This window comes from Polypterus senegalus, chromosome 2, assembly GCF_016835505.1.
Source record: "Polypterus senegalus isolate Bchr_013 chromosome 2, ASM1683550v1, whole genome shotgun sequence".
NCBI classification, from domain to species: domain Eukaryota; kingdom Metazoa; phylum Chordata; class Cladistia; order Polypteriformes; family Polypteridae; genus Polypterus; species Polypterus senegalus.
In genome coordinates, this window is record NC_053155.1 from 48,673,868 (window position 1) to 48,697,076 (window position 23,209).

At 38.6% G+C, this 23,209-nt stretch overlaps 1 protein-coding gene across 8 annotated transcripts in view; it reads left to right on the forward strand.

The window, feature by feature from the left end:
* mid1 (midline 1) overlaps positions 1–23,209 on the forward strand; it is a 637,552-nt gene that overhangs the window by 546,485 nt on the left and 67,858 nt on the right. The window lies entirely within an intron of this gene.

Sequence of the window (23,209 nt, forward strand, 5' to 3'; positions counted from 1 at the left end):
ATTTGTACTGTTTTTATAAAATGAGTTGAACTAAAAACATTAATAAGATACATAAAGAAAAAGAGCAGGTTTTTAAATGAGCATTGCTTTATCTTCCATCACTCTCTGCCCATTCATTCTTTAAAGATGTCCAGTTTCAAACATGGAACAGACAAGGGAATGTAGGTGCCAATGCAAATGGATTGACATTCCGACAGGGATGGAGAGTGAGTCTTTACCCAGCCAGAAGACCATAATGGAAGAACAGAGAGGGAGGAGCTGCAACCTGGCCGGGATGGTTACTGATTATGAAGATAATGGATGAACTCGGTAAACATGGATGCCAGAGGCAGTTCATTTCCCTACATGATAGGTAGCAGAGCGCCTTCAGGCTGGTCCTAGTTAGGACTCTCGAAGGGTTGCATGGGAGTTGGAGTGTAAAAGATTAGCCCTGTCATAGTCTTTGGGTGCAGTAAGAGGGCACTGTCAGGAGAAGACTGGCCTGGTTTTCATACAACCCAGAAGTACCCCAGGCAAAATTGCAGTCAGCAAAAAGCATCTGGAGAACAGAAGGAGAGAAAGAAAGATTTTACTTGTGTTACTTCGTGGTATTTTGGCTGTGTTTGTCATTGGAGGGTGTTGGAAGAAATAAAAAAGCTTTATTTTAAGACCAGACTCTTGTGGGGAGGTATTGTGTCTATTGTTTGGAGCTCAGTGGTTCCCCCTTGTGGTTACAGGGATTATACAGAATTAACTACTGGTACAGAGTAAAACGGCTGAGTGAGTTTGTGTCTTTGATTTACAGGCAGATACCGAAGTATATACTAAAGAAAATACCATTTAAAGGGTAACATAACATCCTCAAGCCACTTCAAATGCAGTACACTGTCACAATTGGTTTGTCTTGGCAACATTAATACTTATTCACACAGGGCCAATTTGGAATTGTCATATACACATGTCTTTGAATTTGTGTAAAGGAAAACGTGAGAATCTGGAGGGAAACCCATTCAGACATGAAGAGAACATGCAGACCCCGTACAGAAAGACACAATGCTTTGGACTCAAATGCAGCATTGTTTGATCCACGTGAAAGTAAGAATAACCAAATTTCCTCTGATTATTCCTTTCACACCAAGGTAGCCTAATGGCACATTAGTAAGTTCTGGGCTACAATCCCAGCACTGTATGTATGGACTTTGCATTTTTCATCCAGATGGACCAATTTTTTTTCTCAAATGCCAAAGATAACTGTGTTAGACTCATATTTAAAAAAATGAATAAGTGACATAGAGGCACAGATTTTACGAGCCCCAGTCTGTGTGTTTTCCTCTGGCAGCTGCAGTTTTCCTGTTATGTCCTGCCTTGTGGCCAGTTCTTCTTGGATAGAGTTCAGCCACCACTGACTCTGAATTGGATTAAGCAGGTCTGCATTGGTTTGCTATTCTGTGGTAATCTTTTTAAAATGTATACATGCAATCTAACTATTTACTTTCTAATTAAGCTCAGTGATCTCAAATTATATATCTATACAGTATATCCATCCATTTATTGAATCATTTGTGGTCTTGAAGAGCAAAAGCCTATTAAGTATCAGTCAGTCAGTCAGTCATTCTCCAACCCACTATAGCCTAACACAGGGTCATGGGGGTCTGCTGTAGCCAATCTCAGCCAGCATAGGGCGGAAGGCAGGAATAAACCCCGAGCAGGGTGGCCAGCCCACCCCTGCTATTAAGTTTTAAGATGCGAAAAATGCCATAAATTTACTTAATTATTTAGCAAACATAAAGGCACAAAGGTTAGCAGTTCTTCTTCAAAGTAGCCTAGGTTTGAATACCGTGCACAGGCCATGTGAAGTTTACTCATTCCGTATGCGGCTATTTAAGTTTTAATTCACACTTCCCCAGTACACACTTGTATTGTGTACTTCCACAAAGACATGCCAGTCTGTTAAACCTGATTGGGCCCTGTGATGTACTGTCAAGAGCCGATCCATACAATACAATACAGTTTATTTTTGTATAGCCCAAAATCACACAGGAAGTGCCACAATGGGCTTTAACAGGCCCTGCCTCTTGACAGCCCCCCAGCCTTGACTCTCTGAGAAGACAAGGAAAACACCCCCAAAAAAAACCTTGTAGAGATAAATGGAAGAAACCTTGGGAAAGGCAGTTCAAAGAGAGACCCCTTTCCAGGTAGGTTGGGCTGCAGTGGGTGTCAAAAGTAGGGGTCAATACAATACAATACACAGAACAGAACAATTCCTTAAGACAGCATAATAATAAAAATTTTAGAAGTACGGTTTAACAGTAGATGATATGACATAATTAGGTTTGGATATTTTTAGAGTCCTGGAGACCTCATCCATCTAGCTGCCTCCCCATTTGGCCATTCCACGGCTGAAACGTTGCTCCGATGAAAGGACCCCTCTTTCCCATGATTCCTGTGATCCTCCATAAGGGATGCAGGCAAACAACTTGGCAGGTGGGCCGTGGCACCAATGCCACATTTGGGTACCGAGAAAGAAACAGAATAGGTGAGGGTTAGTATTCAAATATAATTATCATGTTACTTATGTTTAGTGCTAATGACTAACAACAGAGATGCAGTATGTACAGTTAATCAGCAGCTCTAGTCAGGATATGCTAAACTGAAGTAGTGAGTCTTCAGCCGGGATTTAAAGGCTGAGACTGAAGGGGCATCTCTTATGGAAGCAGGAAGACCATTCCACAGTTTAGGGGCCCTGTAACTAAAAGCTCGACCTCCCACTGTTATTTTATTAATCCTTGGAATCCTAAGCAGACCGGCATCTTGAGATCTTAATGTGCGCTCAGGTTTGTAAGTCATGATAAGTTCAGACAAGTAAGCCATTTAATGCTTTATATGTTAAAAGGAGGATTTTGAAATCTGCCCTAAACTTAACTGGGAGCCAGTGTAAAGATTTAAGAACTGGGTTATGTGTTCATATTTTCTTGTTCTTGTAATAATTCTTGCAGCGCATTTTGGATTAACTGGAGGCTGTATAGAGAACAGTTTGAACAGCCAGTGAACACCGCATTGCAGTAGTCAATCCTACTAGAGATAAATGCATGAATTAATTTCTCACAATCCTGTTTATTTAGAAAGCGCCTTAATTTCCTAACATTTTTAAGATGGAAAAACATGTTTTGGACGACTTTGTAATATGTGCTTTAAATGACATGCTAGAGTCAAAGATAACTCCTAGATTGCGGGCTGATTCAGTAAAATTAATTGGGATTCCAACTGAGTTAAATGATGACAAAATATTGCTGTGATCAGCGTCATTCCCTCCAACAATTAACATCTCTGTTTTATCTGTATTTAAAGACAAGTAGTTCTCATTCATCCATTCCTTTAATTCACTAACACAACTAATTAAAGACAACATCGGAGAAACTTCATTTGATTTAAATGAAAGGTATAACTGGGTGTCATCTGCATACAGTGAAAATTAACATTATGTTTCCTAATGAGAGATCCCAGTGGAAGCATGTAAAGTGAAAACAGTAAAGGTCCCAGTACTGAGCCCCTGGGACACCATATTGAACTTCTGTGTATAATGATGGAGTACTGTCAGCACATTTCTGTACATATTGGAATCGATTTGATAAATAAGAACTGAACCAAGCGAGCACGGGCCTGTAAGCCCAACATCGCTTTCTAGCCTGTGCAGTAAAATAGAATGGTCAATGGTGTCAAATGCTGCACTTAAGTCCAACAACATAATTACAGTGGAATTTCCTTCATCAGAGGATATCAGAATGTCATTTACAACCCGTGTTAGTGCGTTTCTGTACTATGACCAGTGTGAAAGCCAGACTGGAATTTCTCAAATAAATTGTAATGCGTAAGGTGTGACTGAAGCTGACTGGCGACTACTTTTTCTAGTATTTTAGAGAGAAATGGTAAATTTGAAATAGGCCTATAGTTATTTAGTATGTGTGGGTCTAGGTCTGACTTTTTAAGTAAAGGTTTAATAACTGACACTTTTAGTGCATCAGGTACGTGCCATGCAGTAATGAACTATTGATAATGTTAGAATAGGGCTGCAAGAACATCCATTGGCACTGGATCTAGGGAACAAGTAGTGGGCTTCATTTTAGTAATTAAAGTTAAGACTTCCTGCTCAGTTACAGGATTAAAATTACTAAAGTGCTGAATGCAATGTGAGCCAGGGTCTGCTAAGCTAGTATTTGGTTTGTACAGTGATGCTGAGATCTGGGATCTTATATTTTTAATTTTCTCATTGAAGAAGTTCATAAAGTCTGTACTGCTAATATCTGTTGGTATTTTGCACTGTTGATCTGAATTCCCATTTGTTAATTTAGCCACTGCTCTAAAAGTACCCTAGGATTTTTATTATTGCTATCTATTAATGTAGAATAGTATTCTGAGCGAGCTTTAAAGAGGGCTTTTTATATTTATTAACACTCTCTGTCCATGCAATTTGAAAGACATGTAGCTTTGTTGTTCTCCATCTGCTCCAGTTTTCGACACTCTAATTTAAGAGCTCGAGTATTTTCATTAAACCAGGGAGAGTTTCTATGTGCTTTGATCACTTTTGTTTTAGGGGAGCCACTGTGTCCAGAGCATCTCTCAAGGTCACATTATAATGTGATGTTAGCTGATCTAAATTGTTTTCCACGTTTACATTTGATGTTAACTGATCTAAATGGTTTTCCACAATTACACTCGACTTACTCAAGGTATCTATAAATTTTGAAGCAGAATTACAATCTAGACTGTCTTTGTTTTAATCTGTGAGTGCTGGCATGGGCAGAACTAAATCAAATGTAATTAAGAAGTGATCGGAAATAACTACATTTAATGGAGTAATATTTAAATTTTGAATTTCAACTTTGTAAGTTATAATTAAATCTAATGTATGGTTATGATTATGAGTTGGACCTTTGACAATCTGACAAAATCCTACTGAATTTAACAAATAAGTAAAACATTTGCTAAAAGTGTCAGTTTCCACATCAATGTGTACATTAAAATCCCCATCAGAACTACGTGATCATAATTTATAGCCAAATCAGACAGAAGGTTGCTAAATTCAGTCATGAACAATGAATATGGCCCTGGTGGTCTGTAGACTAGCACTATAATTGTGTTGGAATCTGTTTTAATATTTAAAATGAATGCCTCAAAGGATGTAAAGTTGCCTAAATTTTTAGGAGTGATTTGCATTTTGTTACAATGAATTATTCCAAGGCCTCCTCCTCGACCAGAATCTCTAGACTTATGAAGGAACGAGTATCCATCTGGTGACGCCTCAGCTAGGGAACAGTGTCACATTTACTAAGCCAGGTTTCAGTAAGAAGACACAGATCAGATTTTGTACTTAATATATATCATTTACCAAAACAGCTTTAGTGCCAAGAGAGCGAATGTTCAATAAACAGCATTTAAAACTGCATGGTTCTTTCTGAACTACTGATATATTTTTGTTTTAATTTGAATTAAATTTCTATTACAGATGCCCCTGGTGGAGTGTCTGGTTTTATCCCTTGGTCTAATTATACACCTTATTTTTGGTTATCAATTAATTTATGGTTTGTATCAAGACTAAATTTACTGGATGCCCCACAACAGGGATTATGGGTAACAGCTTCAGGAAAATAACAGGTGGGATAAACAACAGCCTGTGATTTAAGATCACATGACTGCGGCCTGGATGGTGCTCTAATCAGTCAACCAGGCAGTTTTGCTGCCATATTTTGGGATAATACATAAGATCCCTCCAGTTAGGATGAAGACCATCTCTTCTGAAAAATCCAGGCCTTTCCCAAAAATCATCCCAATTGTTCACAAATGCTATGCTTTTATTTGCACACCAGGTTTCTAGCCAGCAGTGAAAGGAATGCAATCTGCTATAAATCACATCCCTCTATATAATCTTGGTAAGGGACCAGATACAATTAAATTCCGACATTTTGTTTTAGCTTTGGTGCATAGAGAGATGAAGTTCGCTTTAATACCTCAGATTGCTGTAAATAAATATCATTAGTGCCGACATGCAGCAATAAGGTAGATACTTCATCGCGGCAACACGGTCCAATGCGGCCTTTATGCCAGAAATCTTGGCCCCTGCAAGGCACTTAACATTAACTGCTGGTTTAACATAGTTTGGAATTCTAACATTCCGCACTATGGAATCGCCAATTATGAGCACTTTATTATTCTCAGTTTCCACAGGCGCGCTGCAGAGCTGAGAACCTGTTCTGGGTCCGAATTGGTGACCTGGGTGCTGGGGACTAAATTTTGGATTCTTAGACCCCGTCTTACTGTTACCCACTCGCCCTGTGGCTGAATTGGTGCTGCTGATTTCGGCCGCGCACTGACTACAGTGGGACCTGTAGAGACTGAAGCCGAATCAGAAGTAGCCGAATTGTCTAAACAAACCGAGTTGATCCAATTTTCGGTTTGCCTAATCGCTATCAAATTCCTAACGCGGTCCTCCAATTCGCGTATTTTCCCGACCAACTCTGAATTAACTAAACATTTTGGCAGGTGAAGCTATCTGCACTGTCGGCCGGAAAACCTGAGCTGTACATACTGCAGGACACACAACATATAAACGTGCCCTCGATGGGCAGAGAGCAGATAGAACTTACATTAAGTGTTGAAGTCATCTTTGCCATTTTATAGGTGCTTCGCGCTTTCCGTGTTCAGCTGAATCACGACCGCTTTAAGTTTCCACCACCTGCTGAGTGATCGACTTTAATTTCTCACTGCCGGTTATTTCTACTGGTCAGCTGCCGGCTTTACCTCAGGTGAACTTGCTCGGGTGTTTGCGAAGGGCTATGTGCCTGTGGGAGACGCCACTGCTCTCTGCTTCCGCTCGCTGATCCGCTCTCAATTACTATTGATTAGTAATTACTCTTCTGAAGAACAGTAGATGTGCCCATGAAAATGAAATACCCCACACAATATACTGTTTGGATAGGCTCAGGCCTCCCTGTGACCCTGAAGTGGATTTCAGAATGTTATACTTTATTATGCTTTTATATAAGCTATTCTGTTAAGTTTTGTAAAGACAAACACTTGTACATTGATCATCTTGATGGATGATTTACTGTATCCCTTGAGCTACAGTATATAATTATATTAGTGCCACACACAAATTTGACACCTTTTCTATGATACAAATCATACTCACATTATTTCTACTTCTAATTTGAAAAATCTTCAAGCATTTGTTTTTTGTTCAATTATTTGTAAGAATAATTTTCCTGGCCCTCATTCTACCACCACTAAATGAACTACATATCATAATCATTTTTTATCAGATTGTGTAGATCTTATGAAAGCAGTAAGGCATCAATTGGAACACATGTTCAAAAGAACAGGCCAAACTGTTCACGCTGAAGCATATGCTGATCATCTAATTCAGCATATGAAGCACTACCAGATTCCAAGTGTGCTTATTATTCTACCATCATTAGTATTGGTCAAGAAAAATCCAAGATTCTTTCTTCAACAGTTAGTAAGCTTCTACATTATAACTGTACTTCTCCTTTTAATGCATGTTTAAAAGTTTATTCCTCTGTTTTAAACTTCTTTTTCTAAAGTTGATGTCACTCGAGCAACTCAACACAACAGCCTTCATTTCCATACCGGATGACTACTGCTTCACCTGTCACAACATATTTTTCAGATTTCTTTCTAGTTAATGATATTTTAATATCAGAAATAATCCATACATCTAATTTATCTACATGTCATTTTGTCCCAATTCCTATTATCTTAGTAAAATCTTGTTTACTTTCCCTTGTCTCTCTTTTAACTTCCGTTACTAATTCTTTTCTCTGGTTTAGTCCCTGGCTGTCTTAAAATTGCTGATGTCCCCCTTGTTATCAAGAATGCTGGTAATGATCCCAACAATTTCAACAATTTTTCTTAGCAGTAAAGTGTTGTACCGTGTTATCTATAGATTGATACAGGAAAAAGTAGGATGAAATGACACCTTCCTTTTCTTCCTAAACTTTTAGAATGTGTTGTTGTTTTTCTAACTACAGGACCATTTGACCATTAATAAATATATTGAACCTATTCAATTCCGCTTCCATTCTAAACATAGTACTGAAACAGACTTGGTTAGAGCAATAAATAGTCTGTTTCAGTCTGCCGATTCTGAATTACTGAATATCCTGGTCATTCTTGATCTTAGCTCATCATTATAGACATTTCACACATATTATTTTTGGGACATCAGTAACTGGTACTGCTTAATCATGGTTTCCATCTTAGTTATCTAATAAAGTAAAATTTACTCAGCTGAGAAACTGCATGTCTTACAATTCACTTGTTATCCTTGGTGTGCTACAGGGCTCAGTGCAGGGCCCTTTGCTTTTTATTACTTACTTCAATTATGCATCATCATGCTGTTCAGTTTTATTATTATGCTGATGACATACATTTGTATATTTCAACCAAATCATGTAAGGCTTGTTCGCCTATGATCTTTGGTTAGTGGCCTTTATGATTTTAAAATTTGGATGGCATATCATCTACTCATATCTTAATACTGCCAAGTTTAAAATTCTCCTTGTGGGCTCTAAATCTACCATTTCTTAATTTGAAAATGTTAACATCTGAATCAGTGACACCCCAATTTCTGTACACCCTCAAGTCAAGAGCCTTGGTGTTGTTTTTGACAGCACTCAGTCTTTTCAGTCTCACATTAATAGTATGGCTTTTATCACCTTTTAACATTTTAAGAGTGCCACTCTGCAGCTGAGACACTAATTTGTGCATTTGTCACATCAAGGCTAGATTACTGTAGTGGACTATTGTCTTGTATCCTGGCTTACTTTTCAAACAAGCTGCATTTAGCTCAAAATTCTGCTTCACACTTATTGAGTCAAACAATAGTCACATCACGCTTATTCTGTTCAAACTTCATTGGCTTCCAGTTAAAGGCAGTATTGACTTTAAGATTCTTGTCCACATTTACAGAGCATTCCATGATCTATCTGCCGCTTATTTAAACCATCTTCTTAAAGACTGTACTCCTGGTCGCTTCCTTCATTATTATATCTGAACTCATGATTCTGTTTATTTAAAAAAATCTTAAAACTCACCTCTTCAGAATTGCCCTCTCAATGTCATAGATTTTATCTTTCCAAATTGCTCTGATTACTTTTTGTTTTATTGCGTTGTTTAATAGATGTGTGTTATTTATTTATTTGTTTATTGATTTAACTAGCAAAATACCAGCCTGCAGGAGAAGTAGGTGTTAAAGAAGCAATGAAAAGAAAAGGAAACATTTTGAAAATAACGTAACCTGATTGTCAATGTAATTGTTTTGTCACTGTTGTGAGTGATGAGTGTTGTTGTCATATATATATATATTTACACACACACACATAAACATATATATATATATATATATATACATATATACACACACACATATATAAACATATATATACATATACATACATATCTACATATATACACACACAGCTATTTCAGATCAGTGCAATACGCTGTTTGTTAAAACGGTTGACTCCGCTCTTACGTGCAATAACAAATCAAATCATTCAGTTGTCTTTGCTCATATGTCATTTTAGAGCTGGACGCCTGGCATCTTTTTGGCCACAGGTTCGTTTCTGTTTGCTGTGAGGTTCTGTGTTGTGGAGATTCTCAGGATGGATTGCAGGTGCTCATCAGTGAGGCGACTCCTGTGTGCTGTTTTGTTAGTCTTTATCACTGAGAAGAGCTTCTCACACAGATATGTGCTACCAAACATGCACAAGGTTCGAGCCGCATGTAGACGGACTTTTTTTGTTCATCAAAGTCACCAAAGCGCCGTGCAAACTCAGTGCGCAGTGCACTCAGTTTATCAGCAAAGTGCGATTTGGGAACACCGTAGTGACGACTTGGTTTAACAGTACTTGGCAACAGGGAAAGTGGGGCAAGGTGAACTGGTGCATTTGTGTCTCCCATAAAAGCAGCTTCACTTGAAATCACTTTGTGATTGTGCACGGGTTAAAACGTCCGCTAAAGTGTCAGATTCTTATTTAATTATGCTGTTTTCTGTATCTTCTGAATTGCATTCAGGTTACCCTGATGCAAGGCAGCTGAAGCGCTGCATTATGGGATCTGTAGTTTATTGTGTTACCAGCGCTTCATATACCCGGCTTTAATAACAATAATACAGTATATAAAATGATCTCAAGGGCGGATATAATTACGCCGGGCGGATGTGGCCTGCGGCCCTTGAGTTTGACACATATGGACTAAGTAGAACTTGAAAAGATATGTTTTTTCAAATGTGATCGCAATTCAGATAGAGTTGACGCACACTACAGCCTGCATGCCTCAATGAGTCATCCTCCCCTCGCTCTTACTTTTTTACCGCTCATCTAATGAATACACTGAGTATGGCTTTACCAAAACAATCATTGATGGCAAATAAAGTATCCATTATTCGAGTATGTAGATCAGAATATATATATATATATATACATATATATATATACCCGCATATCGCAGCGAGAAGTAGTGTGTTAAAAAAGGTAGAAAAAGAAAAGGGAACATTTTAAAAATAACGTAACATGACTGTCAATATACAGTATTTGTTTTGTGAGTGTTACTGAGTGTTGCTGTCATCAAGGATTTGATTATCATTATTTCTTTCAATCAGGTTCGTATTTGTAGGATGTGTTGTGTTCAAGTTACATTCCGTGTTTGTCAATCGCTGTAAAGATGACAGGTTTCATTCATCGATTCGCTTCTTACTGCAAACAGCTCGCTTCTTCTTTATCTGAGACCTGACACACTGCATGCACGGGTTTTTTACACTGTCTTCCTTTAGCGGACATTGACTTTTTCCACCGTGTGCTTTGTTTCCGCAGTAGCTGGATTTATGAATATGCTTATCAGACGCTTCATATTTTTTGCTGCCTTTTCAATTGTGTAATTCGGTTTTTGTTCAGCTCTTTGGAACTGTTGCCTTTATCTGTGCACCGCGCCAGTTCACGTGAGCCGCTCGGTGTACTTGCATCGAAGGTTCCCAGCTGTGCTGGTGCCATCTCGTGCTATGTCCGTGGCTGTATTTAATGTTACCTTAGTCCTGGCACTTAAAACTTTCTCTCGCAGTTTCGCTGAGTTTGTGTCAAACACCACCCTGACCATCTCATCTTCCTCTCCATAAGCACAGTCCTTCACCCGTGAATATTTACCCGTGGCAGTTTGCTATTGGATTGCCGCTGACGGACGGCCTTATATGGGCAGGCACTAAATTACAAACGCCAGCGGCAGCCTGTCTATGAACTTAATTTAAAGTGTAGGTTTACATCGTGCTTTGTTTCCGAAGTAGCAGAACTCATGAATATGGTTGTATATGTCACTCGCTCGCTTCTTATTGTTTCGCTGCCTTCTCAATTATATAATGCATGTTTTCTTGAGCGCTTTTTTGAGGTCTTCCTGGTTTTCTATGTACTGCGCGATTACGTGGGGCGTGATGATGTCACACTAAACTCCCCACGGCGTTGAAGCTCATCTCCATTACAGTAAATGGAGAAAAACTGCTTCCAGTTATGACCATTACACGTAGAATTTCGATATAAAACCTGCCCAACTTTTGTAAGGAAGCTGTAAGGAATGAACCTGCCAAATTTCAGCCTTCCACCCACACGGGAAGTTGGAGAATTAGTGATGAGTCAGTGAGTCAGTGAGTGAGTGAGTCAGTGAGGGCTTTGCCTTTTATTAGTATAGATTTGTTTAATGGTTTTATTACTGTTTTATGGTTTTATCTTGTAACGTGTCCTTCAGTGTCTAGAAAGGCATAATTATTGTTATTATTATTATTATCATGATTATTATGATTATAATACTAGCATGTTTAAACAATATAATTTGATTGATATTGGATTATATATATGATTAAGTGGTTGTAAGTAACAACCACAGTAAGCACAATCTTTTGCTGACCAACATTTTTACGTAATTAACAAATCACTAATTGTATAATAAGTGCGGCACAGTGACAAAGTAGGTAGCGCTGCTGCCTCACAGTTAGGAGACCCGGTTTCGCCTCCCAGGTCTTTTCCGCGTGAAGTTTTCCTGTTCTCCCGTGTCTGCATGGGTCTCCTCTGGCTTCTCTGGTTTCTTCCCACAGTCCCAGGCTCCCGATTCCCAGACATTTTTCATTCCTGCATTCCCGGGAATGAAACTGCTGTAATTCATGGGAGACCGGGAACGGCCAAGCTCGCATATATAGCGTGTAAAAATTGATCAAGAAAGTTACAGTTGAAAATAATTAAATGTCACGATTTTTTGGCCCACGGTGTAGTGTGTTGCCGATTAATTCAGTCAACAACAGACCAGCAGCAGTCGTCAGTCTCCCAGCTCCCACTAAGACTGAGCACAGTGGGCTTGGAGGAGTCTGCACTCTGCAGCTCACGAATGCCGGGACGGGTCAGACTTCATTGACGTCTGTCAGACAACAGCTTTGAACAGAAACTTGAAATAGCAATGCGTCAGTCTGTTGCACCCGCATTATCTGTGCCAAGAAACTTGCCATCACAGAATGATGACAAGAAACTGGATGCATCAGTAAAACCTGAAATGGCTGTGTTTCAGAGCAATGGCAAGTGCGGGCATTGTTTAGAACAAGTGTATCAGTATCTAATTACTGTGCCGCCTACTTCAGTGGAGGCAGAGTGTGCTTTCTCAGCGGCTGGTGCACTCTGCACGAAGGTGCGCTCTTACCTGGACGACCGCACGCTGGACACGTTGTGCTTTCTACGCTCTTATTATCGCAACTAACTAGATCAGGGGTGCCCACACTTTTTCAGCTTACAAGCTACTTTTAAAATGACCAGGTTAGAAATGATCTACCTACATTAAAAATTATACACACACTCTCTCTCGATATATATATATACTAATAAAAGGCTGAATGTCATCCTGTATTGTCAAAATCTCATCCTCCACTGTAGAGGAGTTTTAGGTGAAATAGTGTTGCAATTTCTGATGTGAGTGAATCACCATCAACATCTTCCCTAAATGGAAAGCACTTAAATGTAGCGATTGGCTCAAGTAAAGCTGAGTCTTGAAACCGTCTGTCAAAGTCTGACAGACACTTTTCAATCTGCTTTGTGTAGCGTATGCTGTCAAGTTGCGCACACACCTTCCATTGCATCTCAAGCTCTGATGTGAGGTTTTGGATGGTCACCAAATCAAGGCGCTGAAAAATGACGGCTGTCCGATTAACTGCGATTTTAGTTCCCTCTCCTTTCTCTTTCTCAGATTGCTTTTCAGAAGGAAGTCAGTTTCGTAGTTTTTATGAACAGTTCGAAAGTGCATTTCCACATTTTCCTTCTTTGGAATAGCAATGATAGATTGGCAGATCAGACAAATGTACTTCAACTGTGACATTGTGAGAAAAAAAATCCTCTTCCAATTCCACATCCAGCCCATACCCTCCCCAAACAATTTTTTTTAAAATCCTTTCTTTAGTTGATATAAATTGGAAGGCTAACTAGATCACAGCCGGAGTTTTGCAGTAGCACGAACGTTTGATCATGCATGCAGGATGACCAGTGTGTTAGAAGAAAAGAGATCTTAGACTGGCCGTCCTGTATGTCAATCAAGTGGCAAATGCCATAGGGAGGATATATGATAGACTAACGTTTTGAATGCAACGCAATCTACCTGCACTACTGTGGGCACCCCTGAACTAGATACATGTACTTATATGACTGCATGAACTGCTTGTAGATAAGGTTAATCTTTTATTGGTGTCAACATATTGCAGTAGTTTTATTAAAAATAGGTTTCAGTCGTTCTAAAACCGTTCACATGTGAGACGCCTGTGCACTGTGTTATCCCTGGGAGCCTGGGATTCCCGGGAATGACATGTGGGATTTCCGAATTCCCAGGAATGGTTAAACCTATCGGGGATTAGATTCCCTAAGTCACATGTTGCTGAACTGTAGGAGATCTCCAAAGTTTACTCTGTTGAACCCTTTGTGAAAATGTAAAACAAAAAAGAAACATGTCCTGAAATTTCCTCTTACTGCACCTAACCATATTATACATTGTTGTTTTTTTCTCTAAATGTATTCAAAAGAGCCTTTTTCAAATATACACTTTGTGACCTTAACGGTTCAACCCTGAACATCAGTTTTGACTATCTGCTGGTAATTTTTTCTTCAAAGACTTTCTGTCATTTGTTTGAGGCTAATAAAACCTGTCCTGCATGATCGCTGGATCAGTTAAACACACTTGACACTTTGTTAGGATCTTTGGAACTTGGCACCAGGCAGTCATTTCCTTGAATATGTAATTAGTTGTGTCATAAATGACTAACCACGCACACTTCGTTCTTACATTTTTAACATTAAATTACTAATTATATAACATAAAGTAAAGCCTAATTACCCTGAACTGGATAATTGGGTTAGAAAATGAACAGATGGATGTAAAAATGAAAAAGTTTGCCATCATTTATGATTTATTTTTTGATTTGTTTGAAAATGTCTCCCCAGTGTTGTAAAACATCCCATCATTTCGTATAACTTTCTGTAAATGAAGTTACAGTGTTAGCAGACCACAGTCTGGAGACGGGATTGACTTTTTCTGCTGTCTGAACCACACTTGATTTTAAATTGGATTTGTCACTGCTTTCAAGGAGTTTGGCTGTTGTTCAGATGAAAAGAATTCATAAGGGGAGTTATATTGTGAGTGGCATGCATGCCAAGAAAGTCAGAATGTGCCAGTCATTGTGAGCCAAGTAGCAATGCTGTGCTATATGTGGGAGGCATATCAGGGAGCATCAGAACTTCAGAAACGGAAAAGTAGTCAGCTGTCAATGAAATCTTTGTATGACATGCAAGTAACTTTTTAAATACATTTCAGAAAGAAGGAATACATGTGTTATAATAGTCATAGAATGGTATACTAATAAATTCCTGCTTACTCTGTTTAGGGGGAGTAAGTTGGTTAAAGAGTGTCAAGTTGTTGAGTGTGATGTGTAGGTTAAGGATAAAGGACTGCCAAACTCTGAAAAAATGTGTGTAGGTCCCTGTTGAGTAAAGCAAAATTTTAAAAATTTGAAAGAGTTTAATTAATCATGTTGCCCTGTAGGCATTTTTGGATTTCTCAGTTCCTCAGAAAGAGAAAAGTATAACTAACAAAAGATGTTATGATAAACTCATTTTGTATATAAATAGTAACTTTCCCCATATTGTAACGAGTTATGCATTTAAGATTCCATAAATTAACTGACATAAGACAAAAAGCTAGTAGTGTAATAAAAGGTATTGTGATTAACCCTTCCATTTTTGAGCCGTTCCCGGCTGAATTTTTTTTTTCATTTTAAATAGTACTATACAACTTCTTCATATTGTAAAATGGTAGATGGAATAATGCTGTACTGCTTAACCAAGGTAAAACAACAAGACAGCAGTGTAATAAAAGTTATTATGATACAATACACATAGTGCAGTGTCATTTCATTTGCCAATATGCCAAGGATGATTGTTACAGAGTTAGATTTAAGTAAGAGTAGTAATTCAATAGGCAATGAACTGGGGCATAGAATAAAAGCTGTAAGCAAGAAATGTCTAATTCTCAGTTGAGTTGTGACAGTGTTAAGATGAGTGAGATGGGCTAAAAGTACAACTGCGATTTGAATCAGCCTTTGTTTGGCACAGACCATGGAAGATTGTTTTCTATCTCGAGTTTATTGAAACTCCTTTTCTGAAGAGATGATTTGGAGATCATACTCCCTTTAAGCGAACGGCTTTTTAATATAAAAATAATCCTCTAGCAAACAAGTCTTAGATGTTAAAGTAATAATAATTGTATGTTAAATCATTGACTAGTGAATCACTGAAGACAGGCTAAGCCTTTTTGTCAACATTACCTACAGCAATGCATATCTTACATTTAGTTCTCAGTTTTACACATTCTGTATTTTCTTTTTTTTTTGATGGCTGTTTCTTTTTCCTGATTTTCTTCCATTTTTTTCCCTACAAGTGATTTTTTGGTGTTTTTTCTTGGGCTAGAGGCTGTCAAAAACAAGGGTCAATGAGGCATTCCTAGTATGATTTTGGGTTATGCAAGAAATAAATTGTTGTTGGTGTTTCCAATTTGGTTGGTACACTCCTTTAAAAGATTCCACTTTTTACAAACAATTGAAATAAGCAATTATAAATTAAATTGTGGTTTCCAAAACATTTAGGATTACATATGGTGCAATTATTTCAATATTGATATTAATTTTTATTTACCTATAAGCATTTCGTCTTTTTAAATGTTTTACAGTACATTACTAACCAAAGTCTTGTGTTGTGAGTTAGAATCTAAGCTACAATTCTTTTTCATCCGGAAAGTATTCACAGCGCATCACTTTTTCCACATTTTGTTACAGCCTTATTCCAAAATGGATTAAATTAATTTTTTTCCTCAGAATTCTACACACAACACCCCATAATGACAACGTGAAAAAAGTTTACTTGAGGTTTTTGCAAATTTATTAAAAATAAAAAATGTACATAAGTATTCACAGCCTTTGCCATGAAGCTCCAAATTGAGCTCAGGTGCATCCTGTTTCCCCTGATCATCCTTGAGATGTTTCTGCAGCTTAATTGGAGTCCACCTGTGGTAAATTCAGTTGATTGGACATGATTTGGAAAGGCACACACCTGTCTATATAAGGTCCCACAGTTGACAGTTCATGTCAGAGCACAAACCAAGCATGAAGTGAAAGGAATTGTCTGTAGACATCCGAGACAGGATTGTCTCGAGGCACAAATCTGGGGAAGGTTACAGAAAAATTTCTGCTGCTTTGAAGGTTCCAATGAGCACAGTGGCCTCCATCATCCGTAAGTGGAAGAAGTTCGAAACCACCAGGACTCTTCCTAGAGCTGGCCGGCCATCTAAACTGAGTCATCGGGGGAGAAGGGTCTTAGTCAGGGAGGTGACCAAGAACCCGATAGTCACTCTGTCAAAGCTCCAGAGGTCCTCTGTGGAGAGAGGAGAACCTTCCAGAAGGACAACCATCTCTGCAGCAATCCACAAAATCAGGCCTGTATGGTAGAATGGCCAGACGGATCCACTCCTTAGTAAAAGGCACATGGTAGCTCACCTGGAGTTTGCCAAAAGGCACCTGAAGGACTCTCAGACCATGAGAAACAAAATGCTCTGGTCTGATATGACAAAGATTGAACTCTTTGGTGTGAATGCCAGGCGTCACGTTTTGAGGAAACCAGGCACCGCTCATCACCAGGCCAATACCATCCCTACAGTGAAGCATGGTGGTGCCAAATCATGCTGTGGGGATGTTTTTCAGCGGCACGAACTGGGAGACTAGTCAGGATAAAGGGAAAGATGACTGCAGCAATGTACAGAGAGATCTTGGATGAAAACCTGCGCCAGAGTGCTCTTGACCTCAGACTGGGGCAACGGTTCATCTTTCAGCAGGACAACGACCCTAAGTACACAGCCAAGATATCAAAGGAATGGCTTCAGGACTACTCTGTGAATGTCCTTGAGCGGCCCAGCCAGAACCCAGACTTGAACATTTCTGGAGAGATCTTAAAATGGCTGTGCACTGACGCTTCCCATTCAACCTGATGGAGCTTGAGAATTGCTGCAAAAAGGAATGGGCGAATCTGGCCAAGGATAGGTGTGCCAAGCTTGTGGCATCATATTCAAAAAGACTTGAGGCTGTAATTGCTGCCAAAGGTGCATTGACAAAGTATTGAGCAAAGACTGTGAATACTTATGTACATGTGATTTCTCAGGTTTTTTTATTTTTAATAAATTTGCAAAAACCTCAAGTAATTTTTTTTCACGTTGTCATTATGGGGTGTTGCATGTAGAATTCTGAGTAAAAAAATTAATTTAATCCATTTTGGAATAAGGCTGTAACATAACAAAATGTGGAAAAAGTGATGCACTGTGAATACTTTCCAAATGCACTGTATAGTCAATCATTTTCATTAAACCAATTACAGTTAACCATATCAGTATATGTGTGTATATTCATAGTCTTAAGTGAATGACTTGCCAATTAGAGTGTAATTTTCTGTCTTGTATCAGATGATGGCAAATAAAGTGCATCTAAACAAAGAATAGGATAGGAGAGATCATGACATAATGTAGCTGGGCATAACACTTCTCCCATACTCTTGCACAGTTTTGGGCTCTAGTCTTGGCACTACCTGTGTAAAGTTTAAACATTCTCCCCATAGATATTTACAGTAGGATTCCTCCAGCATACATCCTCTCATATTCTGCTGACTCACAGTGTGAGTGTGAGGGTGTGTATGTTTGTTTGTTTTTTTTTTTGTGCCTTATGCTACCAGGATGACCACTGACTTTCCATAGTGTACTGTACATCCTTGTCTTGGATTCTTGTCCTGGCTGTTGTCGGAGGTTACATGTTCTCCGTATTTCCATTTAGATTTCCTCAGAAAACTTGGCATTCCTCCTCAAATTGTACATATTTAGGTATTCAGTTACTAAATTTGCCTGGCATGTGTGAGTCTGGGCCACTTGCAGTTTCTGAGTTGTACCCCTTGCTTACAGGACAAGCTTTAGCTTCCCATGAACCAGAATTTGAAAATTCCTAGATGATTAAACAAAATGTTTACAAAGATAGAAAGCATTTTAGAGGGAAACAGAAGCACTTGTGGAAGAAATTTCACACCGGTAAACAATGTTTATAAACATGTATTCTCTAATATGGAGTGCTCCTTATGGATATGGTAATTCGTGATGTTCAGTTGGCATTGAAGAAGTTATAGCTTTGGAAAGAATGTAGACAGGTACTCTACAAACTCTATACAGAATATTGTTATAGTATTTGTTTTAACTGTTGACAAAGAAATAACTGTGTCTGACACAAGACAGGACCAATAATTCCACCCTAGTCATATATCTTACAAGTAAAATATAGCAAAGTTTTACAAATCAGTGGCTGTTTGACTCAGCAGGCTTGTGACTCAGTACTCAGAGGTATCTCTTCCAATAAAAGGATTTACATCTTGTTAAACAACATTATTTTGATATTTAACAATAGTGGTATAATAAATTGAACAAATCTTTGAAAATGTGTTATTTGAATTTATGGAACATGCTTTGCACAAATGTAGAGGCAACTTAAAGGAATTGAGTAAAGCTGGAATTTTTTAAAATTATGTCACCCATTCTGACCAGTACTGGCCACTTTTTCCAGCAGAATTCGATGTAGTGAAGATGTTTGAAACAGCTGACTTTGGTACATCTGACAGAAAATATTTGAGCACATCATGTCATTTGAGCTACTGGGATTGTAGATCAATCTTGCGTCCTCTATTAAATGTAGGTTTTGGCACTAGTGTGTAAAGAGTCTGCTGTATATGAAATGCTATACAGGTAGTCCCCAGGTTATGGACATCCGACCTACGACTTATGAACGAGGCCGCACCTTCGACGCATGCGCATCAGTAACTGCTGCTCTGTCATCTTTGGCCTGGGGATGCTGCAAAAGGTGGCTGGAGGGGGGCGATTTCGCTGCTTGCGCAGCGTAGTGTCCCTCGGGCAGCAAGCAGTGACCCGTGGTCCATAGTCACCGGGGCCACAGCTATCGCTCATGTGCAGGACGATGGTTCCCTGCCCGCCCACTAAGCTGCCGCAGCTACTGCTCCTGACTGGACGCAGGCTGGATGGAGTGGAGGGGGGCGTTTCACTGCCCGCCGAGCACACACGGCTGGTAATGCTGCAAGCGGTGACCCAGTTGTGGCTAAATGGAGGCCATTGAGGGTGAAAGGCGCTGCGGGGGTAGCATTGTAGTGTGCCTCGGAATGCTATCTGTTGAATTCGGGTTGGGCGATTCACTACATGCCTTTGGCCGCACCATGTTCGTTCTTGGTAGGCGGACGCTGCAGGTAGCTGGAGGTGAATGTGTGGTGGGTGGGTAGTGAACCGCCCCTATTCATTCTCAATAGCAAGCCTGCTTGTACTGTTACGCACATAGAGTAGCAGAAAGTTGTCTCTTGTCAGTACAGTACATCAGACATGTTGACGGGTGCCTTCCTGCTGTGATAGCGTGCACAGTGCTGTGCAGAAGAGCTCATCTTAACCTTTAGTCTTCACCCTTCAAGAATGTCTCTGAAACACAAATCTGATGCAAGTGCTGGTGATACAGTAAAGAAGAGAAAAACCATCACCATTGAAAATAAAGTAGAAATAATAAAAAGTCAGAGCCAGGTGAAACTCCATCATTCATTGGCAGCGCACTTAGTTACAGTCGGTCAACAATAGCATTTATTAAAATAATGTACCTGTTCTGACTTACATACAAATTCAACTTAAGTACAAACCTACAGTCCCTATCTCATATGTAACCTGGAGACTGCCTGTATACTGTTGATAACTCATAATGATTTCCCATCTTTTGGAAACTATTCCATAAAAGCTTATTAATTGCAAGATAATATTGATACTTGTAAGACATATATAGGGTAGCACAGTGGTGCACTGGTAGCACTGCTGCCTTGCAATAAGGAGACAAGGGTTCACATCCCAGATCCTCCCTGCATAGAGTTTGCATGTTCTCTCCGTGTCTGCGTGAGTTTCCCCCAGGTGCTATGGTTTCCTCCCACAGTCCAAAGACATGCAAGTTAGCCCGAGTGTGTGTGTGCTCACCCTGCGATGGACTGGCCCCTTGTCCAGGGTTTGTTCCTGCCTTGTGTGTGCCCTGTGGTAGCTGGGATAGGCTCCAGCATCTCCTGTAACCCAGTTCAGGACAAAATGGTTTAGAAAATGACTGACTGAAACACATATGATGAATGTTAAAGCTGTTATCTGGTGCTCATCATTGAAAATGGGAATAAAATAGTATTGAAAATTGATTTATTTAAATATGCCATTGATAGAAGGGCACATCTACTATTGATGACCTGTACCTAAAAGCACATATAGTAAATATGTCCAGAAATGATTTTTTTAAATTTTATTTACAGTAGTTTGGATTCTCAATATGGTTTATAAGAGGAGTCCATTCAGTCCACCAAGCTTGTTTAATTAGCTACTACCTGTGTGGTACTAATACAGTATGTCATGAGATATTTTGTAAAATGTGTTTGTTTTCATGTGAACTTTATGTGAAGAATTATTTCCTGATTTCTGTAGTTCTTTTTACTTTCCTCACATACAGGAAATTGCTGGACCAGATTGTGGAAGATAATTTTTCCACATAGCTTTTCTTTTCAAGACCCAAGATGTGTAATTCAATTAGCCTGTCAGAACTGGACATGGTCTTTAATCCAAGGATGTATTTGGTTGGTCTCCCCTGCACAGCTTCTATAGCTGTTATGTCTGTTCTGTTGTGTGATGACCAGATGTACAACCACATCTTATTAAAGGGTCTACATGCTTTGATTTATACTAAACAGTTTTTACAACATAGCATTATATTTTGTTTTTCTTTCTAAATGTTCCTGCACTCTTCTGACTTAACTTAATATGAATACCTAAATCATTTTAGTTTGCTTTTTATAAATTGGGATTGGCTATCTCAAAAGTATCATTAATTGTTCATGCTTGTAAATACATTATGCAGCAGTGCTTTTTGCAGGAAACATTGCAACAGAAAAATTTTTAATTAACCCCAAGAGCAAAATATTATTGTAATTAGCAAATACTTGTCAAAAATGAAAAGGAAAAACAAATTAAAATAAGCATACATTTCTTAGATTTGTAATTAACAAACCTGCCCTCAGAGAGCTCCTAGTTGTGCCTATGATATAACGTCTTCTGGCCAGCATGCCATGACTGGTTAAGATGCTTCTTGTGCTCCTGCTGCAATGTCTTCTTAGGCATCTGACTGCTTCCTCATTTTTCCAACAGCACTCTTTTGCTTCTTCTAGAGCTTTATTTTCTTCTTAGCTTGTGCATTTCTGTCATAATCTGAGCTTTGAACCCCAAGATAATGGACAGGGACCCCATTTTTCATCAGGTTGACTGTGTCAACACCCATTTACAAAAAAAAAAAAAAAGATTTTAAAAATAACATCTAACGCCAAGGTCCTGTTAAAATCAGGGTGTAAACGATCTACAGAGTTGCATCTATAAACAGGAATGAAGGAATAACATTGTTTTCCTGCTTTCAGTAGTCCTCAAGTGCAAAAAGTTTTGGAAACTTCTGTGGCCAACATTATGGAAGTCCTTTCTTTTTTTGTTTTCAGCAACACCTTAATGATAAATATTCATAACATACAGTTGGATGTGACAAAGCAAATTATATATGCTGCTTGTTACATACAGTATAATAAATGCAATTGTATAAATGTTTTATTTATTTATAACTTGAAAAATATCATCAAATATATTTTCTTGAAGAAACTAATATCGTTTTGGAAGGTTTAGTATGGAAACTTTTTCATGGTCTTGTGTTTAAAATTCAAGTTTTCATGAGTGATCTTTTTTAGCACGTATTCTTCAAAGAAGCAGTATCAGTCTATCAGTTCTATGCAAGTAATGTCTCTTGGACTAATTTTGGTTATTCTTTTTCTGTTAGATAAGAGACAGGGTTTTTGTTTTCAAGCACACATTTGTTGAAATTTTTAAAGACAAAAATTTGTAAGATTTCTAAGAAACTTAATTCACAGCCACCATTTAGACCCATTTATGATTAGTGACTGTTTCCACCTTACAGACACATTTAGGAAGAGTATTGCGGTCAACTTGAGGTGTTTAGTGATGGGTCACATTGCTTGTCTGCTTGACAAGAGTGGCTACTTTAAGCTGTGTGCATCACTAGGCTATGGATTGAAAAGGGGCTGTCTTTATTATTAATGCTGATGATCCCCAGCTTGTTCTTAATAACAATAGATCAATTTGACTCTTGTCTTTTAATTAAGAGTTTAATTCTTCAAAGATTGTTGAATGTTAGAATACTTAACCAGGAGGTAGGTTGGAGTAGGGACTTGTATCATAGTATTTCCAAAGGAAATCTAATTCGGGATGCATTTAGCACTTCTGATTTATAGAAGAAACATGGTGAGTGTTGTTTGTTGTGGTTTGATTTGAGTCTTCATCTCTGGAAGGACCATGATGTTAATTTTGTGATTTTGGTTCTTTTCTGTTTAATAGTTTCATTTCTGTATTATGTGAATTGTTATAGTCCATTTTTGTGCCATTTTGAATTATTTAATCTTTTTCATGATGATGCAATTGTCATGCAGTCTTTTATGAGGTT